Source organism: Schistocerca cancellata, chromosome 1 (assembly GCF_023864275.1).
Source record: "Schistocerca cancellata isolate TAMUIC-IGC-003103 chromosome 1, iqSchCanc2.1, whole genome shotgun sequence".
Taxonomy (NCBI): Eukaryota; Metazoa; Arthropoda; class Insecta; order Orthoptera; family Acrididae; genus Schistocerca; species Schistocerca cancellata.
Genome location: NC_064626.1, coordinates 482,490,966 through 482,512,895, shown reverse-complemented (window position 1 = coordinate 482,512,895; position 21,930 = coordinate 482,490,966). Strand labels below are relative to the sequence as shown.

At 42.1% G+C, this 21,930-nt stretch overlaps 1 protein-coding gene and 1 non-coding gene across 2 annotated transcripts in view; one reads left to right on the top strand and one right to left on the bottom strand.

Moving 5' to 3' along the window:
* The window catches only part of LOC126177652 (chorion peroxidase-like), a 262,598-nt gene that overhangs the window by 80,039 nt on the left and 160,629 nt on the right, over positions 1 to 21,930 (top strand). The gene's annotated exons all lie outside the window — the stretch shown is intronic.
* On the bottom strand, positions 8,184 to 8,258 carry Trnas-cga (transfer RNA serine (anticodon CGA)). The gene has a single exon. It is a non-coding gene; the product is annotated as a tRNA-Ser (tRNA).

Below are 21,930 nucleotides of genomic sequence, written 5' to 3'. Positions count from 1 at the left end.
GTCGAGGGGACACTGAATAGTGCACGGTACATCCAAACCGTCATCGAACCCATCGTTCTACCATTCCTAGACCGGCAAGGGAACTTGCTGTTCCAACAGGACAATGCACGTCCGCATGTATTCCGTGCCACCCAACGTGCTCTAGAAGGTGTAAGTCAACTACCCTGGCCAGCAAGATCTCCGGATCTGTGCCCCATTGAGCATGTTTGGGACTGGATGAAGCGTCGTCTCACGCGGTCTGCACGTCCAGCACGAACGCTGGTCCAACTGAGGCGCCAGGTGGAAATGGCATGGCAAGCCGTTCCACAGGACTACATCCAGCATCTCTACGATCGTCTCCATGGGAGAATAGCAGCCTGCATTGCTGCGAAAGGTGGATATACACTGTACTAGTGCCGACATTGTGCATGCTCTGTTGCCTGTGTCTATGTGCCTGTGGTTCTGTCAGTGTGATCATGTGATGTATCTGACCCCAGGAATGTGTCAATAAAGTTTCCCCTTCCTGGGACAATGAATTCACGGTGTTCTTATTTCAATTTCCAGGAGTGTATTATTAGATGGAGGAGAATGTGCACGGCTCGATACGAGAGTTCAGGCCGCAGTCATTAAAACCAAGGCTTTTTTCATTGTGTCAAAGTTTTTCACGTAATTTGAGTCACCAGTTTTCTCCTCTGAAGGCCGAAAATTTTTGTTGACCCCCACCTACACAGGGAGAAATGAACTTCGTGATAAAATATAGAGAAATGACATCTCACATAGAATTGATTACGTGTTCATTTTGGACCGGTAGAAAATTAGTCTGACAGTGGTTCTCCGCCAAACACGTAAGTGTGACGTGTAAAGTATCACAAAGATGTAGATCTAGCAAAGCCCCTGAGCTAAACACCGGAACTGCCAACTGAAGATGCAACAAAGCCTGCTAAACGCACTGTAGATTTAAAAAAATAGTGAATGGTTACGTTGGATTTTTATTCATAATCTAATACGTTCACGCAGGCGTGTATTTCACTTCTGGCTGACGCCAAATCCTCCCAACCACGCGGTATGCAACACCGATGGCTCACACTCGACTCTACAAATCATGCTACCAGCAATACACTAACGTATGAAGTATTACCTATACGCCAGGCGCAACGAAAAGCTTTGAATACAATTTTGTGAGACCCTTCAACAAGAGAGATTTCTGAACAAAGGAGATATGACATAATTTATGATTAACTTAATGTAAAACTCTTTTATATCGTCTCTCGTTGGTTGGAAAGAATTGACTTGCTCCTCCTTTAAAATAAAAGGTCACTATATTAAAATGGTAGCCTAGGGCGTTTGAATACCACCGCCGCTCCCAGCCGAGGAACAGGAAACTCAGTGTCGACAGGTCAAGGAAAGGATGAACATGTGTGTAGCCCCACTGCGAGAAATACAGTTCTTATCGCCGCACAGTGGGTCAACTCGCTTCAACACCTGGACATAATAGCAATATGCATATGAAATCCTACAAAACTGTGTTCTTATTAGATTAGGTCCCTGATTAGGAATCCGCTGTCGAAATTACAAAGTTCAAAATGGCAGACCCAATTTGACTGTTAAAAAATTATAAATTTAGAGGGTTCGAGTAAAACTTTAGGTATAGAGTATTTTGAGGTCACTGATAACGAATGAGAAGTCGAAATTGTTGTACTGAAATGTTTTATTTGACATTTTACATTTTTCGATCATAGTCACGTTGGTCACTTGTGTCATTATTACTTTCAGAAGGGCTGTCGGATTTTGCACTGGGAGATGGTTCGAAAAGCAGATCTGTTACTTCAGGTGATATCTGTTTGGCCGGCCACTGTGGCCGTGCGGTTCTAGGCGTTTCAGTCTGGAACCGCGTGACCGCTACGGTCGCAGGTTCGAATCATGCCTGGGGCATGGATGTGTGTGACGTCCTTAGGTTAGTTAGGTTTAAGTAGTTCTAAGTTCTAGGGGACTGATGACCTCAGATGTTAAGTCCCATAGTGCTCAGAGCCATTTGAACCATTTTTTGAGATCTGTTTATCTTCTTCAATTGTCATTTTCTGGACTGTCGAGATGAATAGGTCCGAAGATGCCAGAAGCCGATGGAATACAGAAGACATTGCTATGTCACGCGAATATTTGCGTGTAAAATTGCGTTAACGCCGGGTATACTTATTCCGAGCTTCCCGCTCATCATCAGGCAGCTGACCAGTCGGCAAAGTAGCAACTTCGACTATGGCATACCCGTGCATCAACACTAAGTGGACTGGTTTCGGCATCGGGTATTATTGCAGACTATTTTAAGTCCAGTGAAGTTGGCACCCGACTTCCAAGAAACACACATTTTTTCAGACTTCCTGATGTATTTGTTTCAGTTCTAGAGTTATGTACACAAAGTTTGAATCGTTATGCAGCATTTCGCGAAAGAAGCAATATGAGTGGAGGAAATTTTAATCTTGAAAAAAAAAAATTGCTAATCTGCAAAAAAACTATGATCACAATTCCAAATAGCTCCCTAATAATTCTACAGAAAACCCTAATGATAGTTTTTCTGTACATAATGGTTTATGAAAGAATTGCAATAACGAGGGACTCGCTTTTAGTGTGCGGCACTGCCGCATGGTAGAAACACGACCGTCTGTTAAAAACGTGCAAATATGTGTACGATAACACATTTGAATTCGTTAACTATACCGCTAGGGTAGTGATAGAGCCATTTATATAAGTGGAGACACGTCGAGGAAATTTTGTAGCCAACGATTTCAGTAGTAATTTAGTTTCAAGTCGGTAAGCGTCATGACACCGGTTAAAAATGTCATAAAAATGTCTTCTAGAACGCTACCCGTCATATTTTATCACGACAACTAGGCAGGATCGCAGTCATATATTACACAGGCCACACGAACAATATCGTCTGATTCACTGTCTACCGTCAAGTGTTACGGCATGAATCATATAGATTTGAGACTAAAATGACACCGCAGCCCTGGGCTAGTATGCACCAGTGGAATTTACACAAAATTTTGCGGAACTAAAGTAGTGACGCACATTTTTTTGTTTTGTTTTCTATTCTGTCCGGTTTTAAAGCGTGGTTGCTTACTGTGCGCCGGTGTGAACGTGTTAAAGGAATTGTGTCTGATGACGATTTATTGTGTGTCGAATGCTCCAAATATAACTAGCGTCATACGACGTAATTTGAAGTGACATTGGGACTAGAACGTTGCTGACACACCGTCTAGCAGCTGCGGCAGCGGTGATGGGCCGCTTCTGTGGCGTCGCCGGGAGCAGCTACGGCTGTGGTGGGACGGCGGTCAGTGGTGAGCGGGCGTGGCTGGTGTGCAGACGGCGACCTCGCAGGGAGGGGGCTGCCAAGGACGCTCACTGCTCTCTGCTCGCTCCTCCGTTACGGTCCCGTTACGCATCCTGCCGTCACCACTTCCGCCCTCACTCTCCGTCGGCTTCCACTCGCAGTTTCAGCGACGCACTCGTTACGCCGGAGTCCAGTGTGTGCTCTCGGAAAGGAGTTTGCCACCGCTTTCATTTTAACATCCATTCCTAACGATTGTTGACTCTGTCAGAAATTGACCCAAACACAAGCACGATGTATCGGTGCCTCGAAATGTTGGAGCGGTAGGAAGGAGAATACCAGAGAAAAGGAGAGAAAGAAAAGAGAGTGACAGACAGACACACAGCCGGCCGGGGTGGCCGAGCGGTTCTAGGCGCTACAGTTTGGAACCGCGCGACCGCTACGATCGCAGGTTCAAATCCTGCCTCGGGCGTGGATGTGTGTGATGTCTTTAGGTTAGTTAGGTTTAAGTAGTTCTAAGTCGGGGGATGCTGAGGGAATTAGATTAGAAAATGAGACACTTAAAGTAGTAAAGGAGTTTTGCTATTTGGGGAGCAAAATAATTGATGATGGTCGAAGTAGAGAGGATATAAAATGTAGACTGGCAATGGCAAGGTAAGCGTTTCTGAAGAAGAAAAATTTGTTAACATCGAGTATAGATTTAAATGTCAGGAAGTCGTTTCTGAAAGTATTTGTATGGAGTGTAGCCATGTATGGAAGTGAAACATGGACGATAAATAGTTTGGACAAGAAGAGAATAGAAACTTTCGAAATGTGGTGCTACAGAAGAGTGCTGAAGATTAGATGGGTAGATCACATAACTAATGAGTAGGTATTGAATAGAATTGGGGAGAAGAGGAGCTTGTGGCACAACTTGACTAGAAGAAGGGATCGGTTGGTAGAACATGTTCTGAGACATCTAGGGATCACCAATTTAGTATTGGAGGGCAGCGTGGAGGGTAAAAATCGTAGAGGGAGACCAAGAGGTGAATGCACTAGGCAGATTCAGAACGATTTAGGCTGCAGTAGGTACTGGAAGATGAAGAAGCTTGCATAAGATAGAGTACCATGGAGAGCTGCATCAAACCAGTCTCAGGACTGAAGACAACAACAACAACAACGACAAAGTTCTAGGGACTGATGACCTCAGATGTTAAGTCCCATAGCGCTGAGAACCATTTTTTGACACACACGCACACACACACACACACACACACACACACACACACACACACACACACACACAGAGAGAGAGAGAGAGAGAGAGAGAGACCCTTGACTTGATGCCAGATACAATTCCACTAGGATTGCATCAATTCCTAAGGATCTGAGTTAGTGCGAAAATTTTTGAAATTCAATAAAGAGTATTGCATCTGTCTTATCTTCTTGCATCATGTCCTCATTCGAGACTCTGCTAATTTCTCCTGCACAACTAGCTTTCCCATCATGTCCCTGCCAAGAAACACAGCTCCATCAAACTTCGACCATACATAGAAAGAGCTACTACAGTACATTACAGCAGGTAACTGAAAGAGCTATGCAATGAGACGAACAGAAATGACATTTATTCGAAGACATTAGATACATTGAAGTCACCTGGGATTCAAGATGGGCCCCTGGACCCTATAAACCGTCGGACATGGTTCTTAGTAGGCTGCGTGAACCCGACGGACGGCAATACGTACATGCTCTGCAGCGTCCTCCCTTGATGGCCACAAGGTTGGTAAGGAGTCCTTGTTGTAGAGCATTCCCTTCCTCCACCAATGCGGTTGGTAACCTCTGGATGGTGGATGGCGCAAGTGGACGTGTTTCCAAGAGTTTCTCCACCTGCTCTGTTGGATGTAGTCACATATTATCATCCATAAAAAGTCGGAGTCGAATCCACCCCTGAAAAGACGCGCTTGGGGAAGAAGTGTAGTGTTACGATAACGTTGACCGGTGAATGTATTGCGTTCAAAGATTTGGAGCTCTGTACGCTCATGCAACATTATACCTCCCGACACCATAGCACACGGACCATGAGAAAGATAATGTTCAACTTTCCTGGGAGTATTGTGTGTTCCCACCTCTCGCCATATGAGGATACGTCCAGTATTGTCGAACACGATCGTGGGACAAGAGGATATTCGGCGAATGTAGCGTCCTTCCCGTTTCCCCTACTTAACTCCCATCGAGCACGGGTGGATACGTTGGGGAGATGTATTGCAGCATATCCACATGCGTGCAGCAGCTGTCAACACCGAAGGTGGTGGAATGCAACGCCCTGTCACGAGAACTCCTCACCAAACTTGTGGCCAGCATGGGAGCACGTTGCAGAGGAAGCACTGCAGTTCGTGGTGAAGAACAATGTCCCGTCTTGTGTGAAGTCCAGGGGACCATAATGAATCCCAGGTGACTTCAGTGTAATAATTATCCTTGAATAAAAGTGTCCTTTCTGTCCATCTCATTGCATACTTCTTCCAGTTACCTTCCGTACTATGCGGTAGTAGTATTTTCTATGTGTGGTCGAAGTTCCATCGAGCTATGTTACTTGGTAGTGACATATCATGCGAAAGTTACTTTGATCCTTAAGTTTTTCATTCCACTGAATTTCCATATTCTCCCTTTATTTTTTGTTTCCCTATCGGCTTTTTTTATCTTCAATTAACTGTGATTCTTATTCTGATTATGAATGTATGTATAGCGTCTGCGTTACCTAGTTTTAATTTCATATCTATCTCATGGCATCTTTCCTCCGTCTATGTTTTCTAGGTTTTCCGAATTTATGGATAATTTAATTTCAGAGTGACGAATATTGTAGAATTTTACTTTTAACATTTTTACATTTTCGAAAGAATGTAAGTGCCCCTAAAATCTCCTGAATGTGTATCAGATTGTCACTGAATGTAGAACATCAATGTAATCTTTAGAAAGACTGAAACAGTATCTCAAAATCAGTACACTTTGGATAACTTTTCACGGCTTAATGTCTTCGACATCCTAGCTGTTCACGTTTCACATCCACCGATGTCTATTCCATTGCGCGCCCTTCTCCATATTACTAGTTACATTGTGACAACCAATTATTAAAAAGACAGGAACTGTGTAGCGTTATTAATCTTCCATACAAATTTAAATAGCAGTTATAAACGCTGGGTAGCCAAGCTTATGGTGGGCCATTGAAAATCGCTTCTATTTTTTTCTTTTTTGGATCAATATGGATTCCAATTTCAAGATTTGAGACACTGAGACCACTAAAATTGAATCACTACAGCGAATATTTCCTTGCGCTGACACACGATGAAAGCTGCTACAGCGTTTTGTTTCTAGACCCAGAAAAGATACGTCCGCCTCAGACGCCACGTGGACAGGAGAACGCGAGCCGACTCAGCGGCAGAATCTGGCGATGGCGCAATTTTGAGGAAAGGACGTTTCTCTAGTAGCGGCCGTACGCAGTTGTGTACCCGTACTTGAAGGCCCGGACCTCAAGGTCGAGTGAAAAAGACGGTCGACCCGCAGGAGAAGTTGACCTTCGCTAGAGACGGCCCTCCGTCGTAGGTTCGGAGGACGGCGTCTCGAGTGTGTACGGCGCGCGTGCTTGGACAGTGAACACCACATCACGCGCGTCCAGTAGGAATGCTTGGACTCATAAATTCAGTTATGCAATGCAGAAGTTTGAGCGTATGGTATAAAAGTGACAGTGCGGTTCTGCAGTCAGAAAGGTTACTTGTTGACGGCAGTCAGAAGATGGAGGTTGTGCCATTCCGTTGATTGTTCGAGCCACTTAACCTTCGTTTATATTGTCTGTTAATCACACAGATTTTTTTCCAGAATTACTGAACACTTACACTTGGTATCTAATGATTAATCATCGGACTACGTGCATTTACCGGCTTTACACAGAATAATATTATTTAATATAGGTTCATGTGCGTTAGTTTATTGTAGTGCGTGATTTTCAACAGTAAATTACTATTATAAATGACAAAGCGCCAAGACGACGTGACGACGGCCATGAAAAACCGCATAGCTATACAGTGTCTTGAAGGGAAAAGAACGGAAAGAGAGTACGAATCACCAAAAAGGAAAATTTTGTGTACTGTGTGAACTAGAACTCCACTGGCAAACAATCCTAGGAAACACGCGTACATTAACTGCTAAGAACGATCTTCGTCTTCGATACTGAGAAATAGACCTCTTCTATTGCAAGCTCTTTGCTTTCCAAAAAAATGATTCAAATGGCTCTGAGCACTATGCGACTTAACTGCTGAGGTCATCAGTCGCCTAGAACTTAGAACTAATTAAACCTAACTAACCTAAGGACATCACACACATCCATGCCCGAGGCAGGATTCGAACCTGCGACCGTAGCGGTCGCTCGGCTCCAGACTGTAGCGCCTAGAACCGCACGGCCACTCCGGCCGGCTTTGCTTTCCATAGTCGGGGAAATAGTACGGACCAAAGCAAGGAAAAAATGTCTAGGAGACAATGGCTCTAAAACGCATAGCTTAAGAGCTATGAACAGTTCATCTTCGATAATCTGAAAAATATCTCTTCTACTGCGGGCTTGTTGTTTTCCATATTTTGGGAGGCGGCTGCATGGACCAAAGCGAAAAAAAATTAAACAATGGGTCTAAAATGCATACGCCTGGAGCTATGAGCACCTCTTCATCTTCAATACTGTGAAAAAAGTCTCTTCTACCGTAAGCTTTGCTTTCCGTGTTTTGGAAGGAGGTAGTATCGACTAAAAAAAGAAAAAAATTCCAGTAAAGAATGCACAATAATAACACACGTAGAATGAAATTTTCACTCTACAGCGGAGTGTGCGCTGATATGAAACTTCCTGGAAGATTAAAACTGTGTGCCGGACCGAGACTCGAACTCGGGACCTTTGCCTTTCGAGGGCAATTGCTCTACCAACTGAGCTACCCAAGCACGACTCACGCCCCGTCCTCACAGCGGTACTTCTGCTAGTACCTCGTCTCCTACCTTCCAAACTTTGCAGAAGCTTTCCCAAAACTCTCCCAATAAAACAAAGTCGAGTATTCGCCTTCCCTACTACCAACCCGCCGTTCTCATTTCAGTTCATATCGCTTTGTAACGTTACGCCTAGATATTTAATCGATGTGACTGTGTCAAGTAGCTAACGTATATCAGTGGAAGACAGCAAATACAGAATAATTATGCATTCCAACAAAAATTATTCTAAGTAGAATCAAAATATGTTATTACCTTGACTATCAAGTTTATCATCCTTAAACCATTCAACTTTTTGTTGTGGTGTTACAGCAAAAGTGTTGTTTATGCACCTAAATATACTTAAGTTATACGACACTGTTGTCAGGTAAAACCGAGACGAATCATATAGTTCTTTTATCGACTTCTATATTTCTTCTTTTACTTACGTTTCATAGTTTTGAATTGGGTTGTGGAATCTGGCACTGAACAAACTTATAGAAATAAAAGTTTGTGGCGAGTCCCGTTAATCTAGTCCCGTTAATTTATATTGTGAGTTACTAAATTATCTATGAATCGCATCTAAATCATTGATTCTCGAAATTTGATTAAGCAGGTGCTTTTAGCTAATATACAATGTCATTATTTTGTTGTCTCGTTAACAGTCCTTGATCTAACAGTCGTCGTGAAGTAACTGTTTCACTTCTACCCTGATAAGAAATGATTAGACCAGATGTATTTCTTGAGAGTAAGCATAGTCTGCTAACTTTACGCTTATCAACATGATACAGTCTAATAATCGTAATAGAAAAACGCTCTTGTGATAACTATATTGGTTTTCTGATAGCATACGCTAGTATGTGTACAGTCTAGGTTCGAGTGTATTTGTGTTTCTGCTGGTACAAGGGAAGACATCATTCCTAAAGATGAAGTTGAGGAAACGGAGAGCATTTTATTTTTATCACGTAACATGTTAGACATCTTCTGGTTGCGGTACTGCCTCGTTGTGGCGTTAACGATGATACTTCTTACATCCCACTTCCCTTTCCTAGTCAGCGAGTTCTTAAGGAGATTTCACTCTGTATGCTCACCCTTTGGATGTTCGTAGAGCTTGTCGAACGGGACGTTACGAAAGACCGTGATATGTAAGAAAGAAACAGGGATAGGCTGGGGAAACCATTGTATTGTCTTGTTACTATCAACAGAAGAAATAATCACATCAAACAGCTTTAAAGTGTAGCTTTTGTAGAATGACACTCCAAACTGTTGTTCGCTCAAAAGATCTTAACGGCATTCATTAATTAGATTCTGTATTCCTTGTAGCTCCAATCTTATCGTGCAAAATGACAAGCATGTTACTTCTTGCTGACAGTTCTTGGTGACAGTTTACCTCTTTGGTTAAAACGGAACGACTATAAGGAAGTTCAATATAAAGTTTCTCTTGTTTGTTGTGAACATTTCTAATTAGTTTAATGTCCTGTCTGTTCTCTTTTGAAAACGTTATCAACTTTTTAATTCCGTTATGTCGGTATGAAATATCTTTTCACAAAGTGCCAGTTGAATGAAATTAGGGTCGTTAATGACAAGGATCGGTTTCGTTTCTCTGTCTGAGCGAAGTTGCGCAGTCATTAAGACACAATTCGCATTTGGAAGGTAGGTTTTCCTTCATTCCTCTAATTCGTTTATGTCAATTATGGGGATGGATCATCTGAAAAGGAAGCGGTAATATGTCTTTACCATTCTTCCACAACCCACAGTCTCTAATGACACTGTCGTCAGGACGTAAGTTTTCCATTAATCATTCTTGAGAGAATGCAACATCTTCACACATAAGGAAGTCATAATTTCTTCCTAGTTTAAGTAATGTTGCCCTGTTTAGTCTTTTCTTTTTCATGTTGGTCATATCACGACGTGGTTACAGCCACATATTCAGCTCACTGATTTTTCTTTACTAGCTATCGTCAAGCGTACTAGAAACGTAGTCACTAGCAAAAACATAACACAAGTTATGTGATGAACCTGAATGTTCCTTGATCTTTTCGAAGCTCCAACGGATCAGGAACACAACTTTCCCACATCACCAGCTAATGCTCTAAAATCTGGTGCCTCGGCAATCAGGCCGTTACGTGAGCGTCACAGCAGCTACTTTGCACACAATGCGTGTCCCTTTATTCATCGCTGCTGGTACCCTTTCATTTGATGGCGGCTGCCTTCATTCAGTGTATGGCGGAAGGACCAGAGGCATCAATAAACACATTCCAGTTTATCTAAGATGCATATTGGTCGTAAAAGTTTTCTCGAGAGGCTGTTCCAAAAATATGTCGTAGTTGTTTACATGTGGAACGGCTTCGCCGTTTATTCATTATGTTTCCAGAATTAATCTATACTATTCCATATCTACCTGTCGCATCATAAAAAAGCCAGCCTCACTAAATCTCTACGACTAACATTTTGTTCTTCTATCCAGCGCCCTAAGCTGTACACTAAATATAAACAAGATGCTTCAGTGTTTACGGTATTATGTACTTTAAAATCTTCTACATTAAAAGGCAAAACTAAGTATTCCATGAATTAAAGTTAACTTGTTTCATTTATTATAAAAACTCCATCTACTGCAAAGCACAACGTTGTCCTGTTTGTTGTTATTTACCGCCATTTGTATCGACATATAGTCGTATGTGTCAGCTTCACAGGAATTTAGTTTTTTTTATCTACCTTTATTAAATTAAAGGTTGGTTTGTGTAGCGACCTGCTATTATGCATTTTATGTCTTAACAGTACATCGATTTTTTTTTCCTTGTTGTGCTTCGTTGATATGTGTCGTGAATTGTAAGCACACGCCCTGCTTTTCACGGAATTTGCTACTTCACTGTTACTTTCTATCCCAAGTTTCCATTCACAAAACGAATTTAGAAACATTTATGGCGCCACACTCATCGAGAGGAGTATACACAAGATCACGCAAGAATGGAACATTTCGTATAAGCAGAAACACCAGTTCACGAAGTAAAGTTCATCCGGCACAGAAATCTCATCGATTAAATTTGTATTGTGTTTACCAAATTGTCTGCTACGTCAATTAAACGTGACCGTCGTCTCTGAAGTTTGTCTTTCTTCTCCGAGACATTTAGTAGCATTCCGTCGCAGCAGGTGGTGTCCTTGTTAGTAATAAACTGCGAAGGTCGCCGACTTTAGTAACACAGGTGTATTTCGTCACTGCGGATCGGAGAGGAATTCCGCGCTCGTATTTCCTAACGACCGTTCGCTAAGAGCTACGCTGAACGGCGAGTAATGGGTCTGCTTACAGCGATAGTAAGCGGAATCTGCGATGCTATCGCCCGGGCGGAAAGCTGTTGCCAATTTGGGGCAAGGCCCCCTGGTCGTAAACGAGCCCGTCAGCACGTCCACCCGTGTTCCTACTTGGACGCGATGAAAGAACGCCAAGTGTCGTAACACATGACGTAACAACACGGACTCCGTTCAGACGTGTTTAATGTGATCTCTTTAGTGAAACTTGAATCCCAAGCGTTAAGTACATGCTGACTGCTGCGTCAAGAACGAATTAACACCCAACTCCGATAATATGTTTTTATAGGTCTAGAAAAGGAGTGAGTTCAGAACTTCCATCCCACGATCCTAAACCACCCAGGACTGATGCATAAGTAGGCCTACACGTCAAACCATCTTAAGCTTCGAAACATTTTTTGATACTGTGGGACACAATCAATGCGGGATCAAGTAGCTATTTATCATTCTATGCCAAACTGACCTTAGTTGTTTTGAATTACTTGCGAGACTGTGGAACAAGCAGATTCTTCGTATTCTGCCTCATATACATCAGTGTCTAACTGGCTACGAATCAGGTGACTATAGGAAATCTAGAATTCGGATACGTCAGTGAGAGCACATCGGAGACCATGATTCTGTGTGTAGATGCATTATTTGTTGTAAAATTTTTCTTTCGTAGTGTTAGCCTGTCGTAAGGGGTCTACTGTTTTCATGATTCAACAGATTTATTATACAGTATTTTAACTTCGTGGAGTGATGCCATTTCTGTGGCCGTCAGTTAATCTAAGGAACTGAAGTCGGAAGTATTTGTTGATTGTTAACGTATCATATTTTCTGAGATGGAGGTCGGGGATCAACACAGCAGTTACCTAAACGAGCGTGGAAAACCAGCTGAACACTACAGCCATGCTAGTCAGTGTACCAAAGCACCGATCGTTAATCCGACAATCGGATTCGGTCCAGTTATGGCCAACTCTTGGCCTCACAAGCTGGTGTGCTGACGTTAAGCTATGCGCGCAGCTGTATGTGCTGCAAAGAGATCCATTAAATTAAATTAAAATCCAACCATAGTGCGGGTAAATGCTCTTTACATCGGAAACGTGATGTGGTATCGTTATTTACGTTGAATAGTGAAAAGGGAGACTGAGTGTGAATTTGATATCAAAACTGCCTCTAATGACCGCACTGAAGGCCCTTTAAATGTAAAGTTTCATGAGATCCACACCATTATCACGAAATTCTATAATTTACGATCCGTGCACCCCCAGACGGGCAGTTAACGTGGGCAAGTCTTATAAAAATAATTTTAATCGCGAAATAGAGACAAGATCTGGTACTACAACTTAAATTGGGATTAATACAATTTCTAAAATAATAATAGAAACGTTTTACATACCTTCTTCATTTTATTGTGTCCCAGATTCACACGACAACGTTTAAGTATCCGATGTCTGATTATTAAATAGCATCTTTAACGTTTCACAACTCCAGACTTTCCCACAATTTATGTAATGGCTTAATAAATTTCGAATAAATCATATTAATTCTGCAGATCGATACAATGACGATTATAGACCGTTTGCGTGCGCTTCTTTCTAACGAAGAAATCAAACTCTAAAAAATGGATACACATCGTATTTCTCTACTGACGGGAAAACATGGAAAGCTCGGCAGAGATATACATTTGATCCTTGTCTGTGAGTTAACGTAATCTCTGATCGAGACTACTCACTGAATTACTATTTAATATTTTAATAAAAACTTACGATAATATGTGCACGGACGATGGAAGGCGGAAAACATACGAAATATTACAATTTCTATTTTGCTATAATAGTCGTTAATGCTTTATAAATGTTTTGTCTGTGCTATTATTTCACGCTCACCATTTCAAAATGTCATTTGTTTCACATTTCACCACAGCGCACAGCTGGCCATCTCTTGATGATGATGATGATGATGTTTGGTTTGTGGGGCGCTCAACTGCGTGGTTATCAGCGCCCGTACAATTACCCAGTCTTTGCTCAGTCCAATTTCGCCACTTTCCTGGATGATGATAAAAATGATGAGGACAAGACAAACACCCAGTCATCTCGAGGCAGGTGAAAATCCCTGACCCCGCCGGGAATCGAACCCGGGACCCCGTGCTCGGGAAGCGAGAACGCTACCGCGAGACCACGAGCGGCGGACGGGACATCTCTTGGTAGTGCTGACACGTTCATGGGGCGCTCAGATGTGTTTGCCGTTGGGTTCCTCGCCGCGTAACGGAAGACCATAAACAGCAAAGAAAAACCATCGGTTCGGCTCATTGAAGCATGTACTCCGCGGGAAGCAGTACGTGGATGATGAGTAGGTTGTTGATGTAGGAAGTTGTTGTATTCGACGTCCACCAGTAGTGTGGTACCACACAGCCATACAGTCCCTTCCAGTAAGGTGGTGTGAGGCCGTCGCATTGAACGGAAACTATGATGAAAAATAGGTTTCTGTAGACAGAAAACAGGGGAATAATAAAACGTGTTGGAAACCTGATTAAAATCAACCTGCTTTCAGGAAAAAAAGTGTTGCATTGCTTATTGAACGCCCCTGTTAGTTTACACACAGCAGGCATACTGTCTAATGCAAACGCAGAGCTCGTCTTCAACGAAATATGATTAAAAAAATTCAGAGATGATTTATTTTACAGGGTTATCCTGATTCAGTTTATTCTGGACCGGCAACAAAAATGAAAACATCTGTGCTTTCTTCTTATTAATATTTCAGTCAAATGATGAGTTCTGTCAAAGGGTGATCTTGTATTCTGTGGATAGGATATCGTTCCTTATAGATCCGGTACACTGTGCAAGGATTGACAACTGTTAAAATACAACGCAGAGTTAAGAGCATCATTTTCTAATCCACTTATTGAAATGACCATTGTTGTGGGTTGGCAGGAGAGCCAACACCGGTTTACTAGAGGAAGCCGAAAGGCACGCGTTTTAGCTCACGTAGGCTGGCGTGAGGTCTCGAATAGGACTAGGTTGCTATATGCTGGTCACGTTAGTCGTGTTGCTACTGCTGGTGTACTACCATGTTAAAACTATACACATTCTCATCTGTTACTCAAATGGACCTCGTTGCTTGGATTACGGGTTTACACGTACAGGCATTTCACAACATTTGTCAGAGCTAAGCCTCAAACGTTTAATAGAGATATTATCTAAAAGTGGTTGGGTTGTTGGGTTGGGTTCTTTTGGGGGAGGAGACCAAACAGCGAGGTCATCGGTCTCAGCGGATTAGGGAAGGACGGCTAAGGAAGTCGGTCGTGCCCTTTCAAAGGAACCATCCCGGCATTTGCAAAATGGTTCAAATGGCTCTGAGCACTATAGGATTCAACTGCTGTGGTCATAAGTCCCCTAGAACTTAGAACTACTTAAACCTAACTAACCTAAGGACATCACACACATCCATGCCCGAGGCAGGATTCGAACCTGCGACCATAGCGGTCGTGCGGTTCCAGACAGTAGCGCCTTTAACCGCTCGGCCACTCCGTCCGGCCCGGCATTTGCCTGAAGCGATTTAGGAAAATCACGGAAAACCTAAATCAGTAAAGCCGAACGCGGGATTGAACCGTCGTCCAGTGTGCTAACCACTGCGCTACCTCGCTCGGCGATTCTAAAAGTGGCTTTTGGACAATGTTTTGTTTTCGGGCTACTTAACTCATGAATATTCAATGAAATGAACACCATTAGCTACTTACAGGCGTTGACATACGTCAACGGGGACAGATGAAAATGTGTGCCCCGACCGTGTCTCGAACCCGGGATCTCCTGCTTACATGGCAGACGCTCTATCCAATATATATATATATATATATATATATATATATATATATATATATATATATATATATATATATATATATATACTAAGATGGTATCTGTTCTTTTGGACATGTCCGAAAGAACAGATACCATATTAGTATATATCATGAATATTCCTCACTCCAAGTAGTAGGTACAGAAAGATCGATTAGAAAGGGTTTTCTCCAATACTGTCCCAGTTTCGAGTTCTCCAAAGTTAAAATTGTTTTCTCTGTATCTTAGAGAGTGTGATATCGTGTTATTTCGTTACGTGAACCTCTGGTGCGAAAGCACATTTGTCTGAGTTCTCGTGAGAAAGTAGATCACCGCAGTTTTCAAAGAGCAGGTCATGATTGCGCGCGTTTTTGAAGCGCGGTATGGAGGACAAGGGCGGTGGAAATATGTAATTGGAGGGCCGCGACGGTAGCCACGCAGCCGGCGACTCGGCCGCAGACTCGTGCTTACGCCACGCCACGGGTATCGTACTCAGTACGTCTGGTTGAGCAGTCGTGAGCAGTTTAATGCAGGCCTTGCGAGCTGTGGCGGCAGCGAAAGCCGTGACCAGCCTTCGCTAGCCACTGGCGGACAGATCTGCTCCAGTTATTGCTGTTGCCCAACAAGCATTTATTCGATTCAAACGCGTCCGCGATGCTCTACCACGAAGTTATACCGCTATGATGATATTATGGTCGGTGCGTGCCAGACTAGTTAATACATTGTTGTTAGTGTTGAAACGCACTACCCGAGGAATTATTTACAGCACGTGGCTTTGCCGAACCTCGTGCTAATGTGAGCCACGAACGGTCCTACCAAACGTGGATCGCATGAATATAGGCATGACGTCAAATTCAGGAGGCCGCCTGAACGGCTTCGTATCCTGCTCTTTTGGATAAAAACCAGTAAACCCCCGATTCTTTAAAGAATCGAAGTATCGTGTATAAAACAACTTCAAACTTCTGATTACTTTACAAGTGAGTTAATGCGTCAAATATTTGACGTCCAGCATGTAAGCGTGAATAAATGTGGGAAAAGGTTGAAATTATGGTTAAACTTTGTTGGAAGTCTCTCAGTGGTTTCATTGTGAAACGCTGCATGAATACAGTCACGGTAAGTTGCCGTTTTAAGCAAACGTCGGTTTTCACGCACCTCAATGCTTATGACGTCATATCTCCTGAAACATGTGCCATACAACGATACAATTTTGCAGAAAAAATAAGTGGCATATGTAGCTAATGCCTGCAAAGTATGTTGCGAATAGAGTCAGTAGGAAAGAAGTAATAAAATAAAACATAATGTTGAAGTTTTACTGCGAGCTATTTTAGACAAAAGTTAACTAGGTTTTAACGCATACTCATGTTTATGGAGTCGTATTCTATGAACTATGAGTCATACAATGATATAATTTTGCAAGTACATTCAGTGATATATGTAGATACTGTCTGTAAAGCGTGTTACACATACAATCACTAGTAAAAAAGCAATAAATTAAGAAGACTTGCCTCACGCTGAAGTTTGACCGCATGAACAGCGAAAATCTAGTAAGCGGTTCCTTTAATGGTTTTGTGTGAGTGTAGCGAGAAAAAGGTTTCATAAAGGTTTATAATTATGTGGGAAGGTTCTTGGAAGTCGGGAAATGCTCTCATTCGCATATGCTGGATGAAAAAGTGAGTAATTTGCGCGCCCTCAGTCACACTGCCTCGAGAGAAACAAATGGTTCAAATGGCTCTAAGCACTATGGGACTTAACATCTGAGATCATCAGTCCCCCAGACTTAGAAACACTTAAACCTAACTAACATAAGGACATCACATACATCCATGCCCGACGCACGATTCGAACCTGCAACTGTAGTAGCAGCACGGTTCCGGACTGAAACGCCTAGGAACCGCTCGGTCACAGCGGCCGGCTCAAGAAAAACACACATTTTCTAACTGTAATAGTTGTTTTATTGTGTTAAACTTTTAACATAAGATCATGCCTCCAAATGAGTGGATTATAACAGCAGTTTCAATTTTTAAATTCGATCAATAGTCACGTGAATCCATCAGAACTGCAATGGGGAACTGTTAGCGTTTCCTTAAAGGAGATTTTAGTGTTGAAATAAAGAAAAATTTTAACAGTATTGAAGTACTTGATTTCGTCTAGTTGACATTGTATTTGCGTAATGGAGTTGCAGATGGATGAGACCCATAAAAAGTCTTGTGCTAAATTTTATAATGTAAAGCCATCAATTTTTAATCCACTTATTGAAATGACCATTGTTGTGGGTTGGCAGGAGAGCCAACACCGGTTTACTAGAGGAAGCCGAAAGGCACGCGTTTTAGGTCACGCAGGCTGGCGTGAGGTCTGGAACAGGACAAGGAAATTAGACTTTAGAAAAAACGGACGTAGCTGGTGGAATACTTAACTTTAATCCATAAATGGTGAACATCGCTCTTGACGGTACACTATTCATAATCTCAATAGTAACTGGTAATGGCGCCTTGCTAGGTCGTAGCAAATGACGCAGCTGAAGGCTATAAAACTATCGTCTCGGCAAATGCTATGCTAACTATCGTCTCGGCAAATGAGAGCGTATTTTGTCAGTGAACCATCGCTAGCAAAGTCGGTTGTACAACTGGGGCGAGTGCTAGGAAGTCTCTCTAGACCTGCCGTGTGGCGGCGGTCGGTCTGCAATCACTGATAGTGACGACACGCGGGTCCGACGTATACTAACGAACCGCAGCCGATTTAAAGGCTACCACCTAGCAAGTGTGGTGTCTGGCGGTGACACCACAACCATGTTACTGGGGTTACGCGTACTAGTAATTGCAGCATCAGTCAAAGGCTATTTTCCCAGATTAGGAGTATAACGACATCCTTCAGAACATTAAGAATTCAAAAGAGGTTTACTAATCAAGTAGTGCTGGTAGTACAGATGGGACAACGTGGAAGCAAGTAAGAAAGTAAAAAGGGTGAAGCTTTTGGGATGAATACCATATTGAGAAAAATGTCCCTTCGACCTTGACCAGATTAGGTGTATTTAACGACTTTATCGATGTTAGTAGGAGAGATGAAACATATCTGGCACATAGGGTGATAACGCTTCTGAACTGCCCTCACACTTGTTTCATCATCCGTTAACTAGTTAGGTCGACTCAACAATTTAAAACGATATAGAAATTTTCCAGGTTAGAAGCAGACAGGAATCAGATGCCAGCATTAAAAAAAAGTTGGATCGTTTGTTTCTGGAAACCACTGAAGTATCTAGTCTAAGGCGCTGCAGTCATGGACTGTGCGGCTGGTCCCGGCGGAGGTTCGAGTCCTCCCTCGGGCATGGGTGTGTGTGTATTTGTACTTAGGATAATTTAAGTAGTGTGTAAGCTTAGGGACTGATGACCTTAGCAGTTAAGTCCCATAAGGTTTCACACACACACACACCGCTCAAGTATCATGAGAGACAAGAAAGGCATTGCAGATGAGGCCAGTTCCTTTCCTCATTCTGATCAGTACATCGAGCATTACTTCTGTCGACATAACAGGTACATGTAAAAGTAATGGTGAAACAAGCACATGAAGCACCATATCGTATACAATCAAGAGCAGAAAAATAAAGGGATAAGTTCCCTATCTTTGGCAAAAATCTAACTTCATTTGGAGCGTTTGCCTTACGGGTAAATGATCGTTTTAACTGGAAGAACCATTACTGGAATCTTCCATCTACATGGTTTTCTGAATACAACACATCACAATCTCCTTTTGAAACTCATTCTGTTGACCTTATAAACAAATGTAAGAGATTTACTGAAGGCTGAATGAATTTTATCACTACTAGCAGGCACTGAGACTTCATGATCACGTGAAAGGAATGCCACCTGAGACGTTAAGAGAAGACATGGTTAGAGAATGTAGAAGGCTGCAGTTCCTTTCATCGAGATAAAAAGCATATTGATACATCATTTTTTAACATGTCAACTGTCGTTCCAGCTAGGCTCTGTAACTGAGCTGTAATAGCTGTAGTCCATTTGATCAAGGTTCGATTCCCGTGGGTCCAAAAGACGTTGCCTTCCACTAGAAAATGGGATACTCTAACAGAATATATATATATATGTATATATATATATATATATACATATATATATATATATATATATATATATATATATATATATTAGAGAGATGCCTTTTATCTGCGCTGATTGAGTTTGCTATACGTTTCACTTACACGATTGACTTTTCCATGGTGGCAGACAGAAAGTGAGAAAGTGATTCTGACGGGCTGTGGTTTAGAACTACTGGAAAGAGTGAATTGTGTAGTATACGTTAAAATTCGATAACATTTTGGACTGACAGTATGTCGCTCAATGGCTGCAGGTAATTATTTTTAAAGGAGCGTGATAACAAGTCTCGGAGTCTGGCAGGTAGTAAAACCCGTCCGCAGCTGGGAGCGAGCCACTCTGTATGCAGCCGAGGACGCTTGCCATCTTCCTCGTCTGGCCAGGAGGACGAGCTTCTGGTTTAAAAGCCACAGCAAGCGCCATATTTGGGAATCGAGCTATTCCCTCAATCACTACAGCTTCCCGCCCGCCGCAAATCGTTTCGGTGAGAACTCCGGCACGCGGCAAACTTCCTGCCGATACCGGTCTTCTTCCATCTGGTTTCCTGCGCCAAATCTGACACTAAAGTCGTCCTCGCAAGGAAGTGTCTGTCAGCTTGAAGTACGGCAGACGTAGTTTCCATCGTGACTGGTACAAGCTTAGAAAGGAGCTGGTGCATCATACTGAACGTGCTACTTATCATGACTAGGGACCATCGTTCTCTTCAGCAACAATTGTCCGCTTTATCTGGCTCGCAAAACAGACAGTACGTTTACGAAAATGTGCGTGTGTAAAATAGCTCTATTGATATGCACATTCCATGCTTTGTCCATATACTAGCCATGTCTGTATTACACATAAATTAAAACTATAATAAGCATGAATAACATACCATACAAAACAGATGCTTCCATAACCAGTTAGCAAGGTGATAAGCTTTTAAAACTTCCGTCATATATACAAATTTACAATAGTCTTACACAAAAGATGAACATTATTTTATTGTTCCCATTCGTTGGTAAAACTGTAAGTTATTACCGTAGATCGGTGCTTCTGTTCAGTAGCAGAAATTTTAGAATGTATAAAACACAAGACCTTTAATAATATAATGCAAAATATTCTACTGTAAGTTGTGCGAGCTCTCTACTACGTGAAACCAAAGAATCGTTTTACTGCAATATTACTGGTAAATTTCGCGGACATGTGGCATTATACATCCCACAATGTAGAAAGTTTCTTAGATGAACAAAAAAATTCTGTATAGCGATCAAAACAGGCAGTAACGTAGAAAGCAGTCTAGTAATTCGTTGGTCCATATTCCATGTCATCTTCACAAAATCGGACACACTCACTCCTGGGAGAAATTAATATCGAGTAGTACGAAGCACGTTTCTATTAAATTTTTAACAAATTTCCAGAATCTTTCAGAGAATGCCAAGGTCAAAAAAATATTTGGAGATTGCAAAATGTGGACCAATTTTATTTGTCGTGAGAACCGTGCACATCTGCCCGGTACACCACGGGGAACCAACGTAACGAGCCACTAAGTCTTTGATGTTACCACAACCTGAAGGCCTGAGCTGCCGATATGTTATTAATGGACACTTCATCATAATAAATCCAGGGAAGAACGATGCATTACTTCCACAGACGGAAACAAACAAATACGAAAATTCTTTTACCTCCAGTACGACGCTTTCCATCATTCCAGTACAACATATTGTATTAGAAACGAAGCGTTTTGGAGCAGTTCTCAGTGTATGGATGCTTTAAAACAATGTGTAGGGAGTCCCTTCGCCCCCTAAAAAGAGACAAACTTCAGGATTAGGGTCCTTACACCGAAACAAGAAAAAAATGTCTAGTAAAGAAGGGCCCTAAAGCACATATCGTAACAGATATGAGCTGTTGCTTATTTTCGATACTATGAAACACATCTCTTCTACTGCAAGATCTTTGCTTTTCATATATTGGGCGGAGGTGGCAGGGATAAAAACAATAAAAGAAGTCTAGTAAACATGTGGTCTAAAATGCATACCATAAGAGCTATGATCACTTTTACAGTAGAAGGCATGTGTTTCGCACTAGCCAAAATGAACAAAGGCTCATAGCTCTTCAAGCATGCATTTTATACCCCATGTTTACTTGACTTTTTTTGTTGTTTTGATTAGTATTTCCAACTCCCAAAATATCAAAAGCAAAGACCTTCCAGTAGAAGAGATTTGTTTTGTAGTATCGAAGATGGGCAAGTGCTCATATCTGTTAAGGTATGTACTTTAGAGCCCATGTTTACCGACATTTTTTGATTTTTTCTGTATAAGGAACCTACCCCTAAAAGTTGCAGGTGTTTTTCTTTTTTTGGGACGCGTTGTATATTCAAAGGACGTAAATTATAATATGAGGTGGTGCAGTGGTTAGCACAGTCGACTCACATTCTGGTGGACAATGGTTC